Source organism: Mesitornis unicolor, unplaced genomic scaffold, assembly GCF_000695765.1.
Source record: "Mesitornis unicolor isolate BGI_N332 unplaced genomic scaffold, ASM69576v1 scaffold4927, whole genome shotgun sequence".
Lineage (NCBI taxonomy): Eukaryota > Metazoa > Chordata > Aves > Mesitornithiformes > Mesitornithidae > Mesitornis > Mesitornis unicolor.
The window spans coordinates 1-2,988 of NW_010198285.1; positions in this window are offsets into that span (position 1 = coordinate 1).

The following is a 2,988-nucleotide window of genomic DNA, read 5'->3' on the forward strand; positions in this document are numbered from 1 at the left end:
CAGGGCTACCATGAGGCTGTGCAGGGAAAAACTTAGAAGGGCTAAATTGTGTTCAATTCTGTGCCCCTCAGGTCAAGAAGGACAGGGAATTGCTTGAAAGAGTCCGGCGCAGAGCCACAAAGATGATGGAGGGAGTGGAGCATCTCCCTTATGAGGAGTGGCTGAGGGAGCTGGGTCTCTTTAGCTTGGAGAAGAGGAGACTGAGGGGTGACCTCATTCATGTTTATAAATTTGTAAAGGGCGAGTGTCAGGAGGAAGGAGCCAGGCTCTGCTCTGTGACAGCCAATGACAGGACAAGGGGCAATGGGTGCAAGCTGGAGCATAGGAGGTTCAATCTGAACATGAGGAAAAGCTTTTTTACTGTGAGGGTGACAGAGCATGGCCCAGGCTGCCCAGAGAGGTTGTGGAGTCTCCTCCTCTGCAGACATTCAGAACCCACCTGGATGCCTTCCTGTGTGACCTGGTCTGGGTGTTCCTGCTCTGGCAGGGGGGTTGAACTGGGTGATCTTTTGAGGTCCCTTCCAACTCCTAAGATTCTGTGATTATAAAAATGAATGTCTGATCCATACAAAGGCGTGCACTAATATAAGTAAAATGGGTGAATTAAAAGCATTTATGTTAGCACAGGCCTGAATAGACTTTTTAACTAGAGTCAAATATATCACATTTGAATTTTGCATAAGCAAAATCAGGCATAGTAAAATAAACAGATCCTTCTAAACACCTAGAATTAATTAGCGTTCAAGTTACCCAGTTTCCCGCAGGAAAGGGACGTAAGGCCTCTCAAACTGATCATAACCCCTGAACTGTCTCTCAACAAATCCACATGCACAAGTAACCTGGCTCTGCATTGACCAATTCAGATGGAAAGAGTATAATAAGTGGTCAAAAATACAGTGATACTTTATGAAAATATTATCTCTGCTTCCAGATGTTTGCAAGACAGAAACTCAATGGTAACAAATTGATTCTTCTTCTGCAAATTGTTTTCAGTCCTTTTTGGAAGCGTAACCTATGAGCAGTGAATTCTCCTAGCTACCTTTATTCCACTTGCAATTTTACAGATCTTTTATCATGTTCCACTCAAACCTCTGTCCCAAGCAAAAGCTTCCACAAAGACATATTGACTCCTACAATCAAACTTGCCCCCTATCCTTGATTATCCTTATCTGACTCCTCTGAATCCATTCAACTTCTCCCTTACCTGTTTCTGAGAGGACACCACCTGCCTACAATGTTCAAAATGTGTGCAAACCATGGCTACATATCTCTTATTTTATATATATATTTATGTTTAATTTGAACCTCCTGTGTACTAGTTTGTGACCATTTATATATCATATATACATTATTTATACAGTTAGAAATAATAACGCTCTGGTTTGTTCTCTTTTTGTACAACTGCTGAGCACTAAACTGCTTTAAGCAATATTTATTATATATATTACCCCAAAGTGTCACTCCTGTATGTTCACTTCAAACCCAAGCACTATGTACGCACTTTACATAAATATTTGTATACATACACACAACCATAACTAGTATTTCCACCAGTGTTAACTGACACAGTAGCAGCAATGCTAACATGCCTTTTCCACTGACAGACTGATGCTCTGCTCAGGAACTCACCATAAGGAAATTGCTCTGCGATGGCCAACTGAGCTTATATTTTTAAATGAACTTCTCTGAATTAATCGCCTAGCATGCATCTTCTGTCTAGTATACATATTTTTCCACCTAAATATTACTGACCAAATGTAACCTTGTTGCTTGTGTTATGCTGTGAGCTGCCCCATTATGCACTTAATAGCACTTGTCTGTGTGAGACTTGAGTATTTTTTATCTTTTAAATTTTGCATTCCACTTAAGGAAATCATTGAAGAGTCTTACTGAAATGAAACAGCACTGGATTCATGAGATCAGTCACCCACTGGACCCCAGTGATTACTCTACTTACCCAAAACAATGAGCAAAAGTGGTTCTCCCTGCCTCATGCTGTAGTTTCTTTGCACTCGCCTACAATTAACATTACCTGCTATTTTTCACTCAGCCACCTATGAGCATGAAGACTTTAGGGCTCCACTGATGTAACTTGTCTTTACTGCAGTGTATCAGTTGATTTCAAAAGAAACATTAATAACCTCAGCATTTACTGTTTCATTTTCTAGTTTATGAGATGCTGAACACAGGCTCTAGCAAAGACATCAAGAAACTCCCCCTCGCTCTGTGACAGCTGATCTTCTCTTTCCTTCCTTTCAGCTAATTATTTAATCAAGTAACAACTTTCTTCTCCTGTATCAGCTTAATTTCTTTAAGAGCCTTCAGTGGCAAATCTTATTGAACATCTTTTGAAAATCCGACCATAGTCGACAGCCCCCTCATTCAACCAACTGGCAGATCTTCAAGCACCTCCTAAAACTCTGTATAAAACTGCATTACATTAAGCTCGTTTTAGTCATTCCCACAGAATGGAGCAGCTGACCACGAAGCAGTGTGGCAGTGTTCACTGTGTTAGTCCTGTAATGCCTCTTAAGCACTTCTTACAGTATAAAAGTAATTAAAACCCCTTATAAACCCCTACAAAATAAAATTACATGGCTGGAGAGCCTTCTTAATGAATACAGACAGGAATGAAATAATTTTGATCTCTTTGCATCAGGTTTTTCTTCTCTGAATGCCCTTATACCTTGATCACCTAAAAAAAACCCCCAGAACCTGTTAAAGGGCCAATCTCCCACGTTGCAAGACATAACTGTTTGGTTTAACATTCTTTCCAAACTTTCTCACAGCCTTCCATTTATTTTCCAGTCAGGCCTGCTGCGCTTTAACCATCCAAAGATCAGGACTCTTCCTATTCTCCTCATCCAAATGCATGACAGCTTGCTTCTAATAAGTTTGTTCACCATAAAAAGGCTCATATCCAGGAGACAGCAATCATCTTACTGACAGTCTGCTGTAACCACCCACCACTCCAGAGACACACTTCAG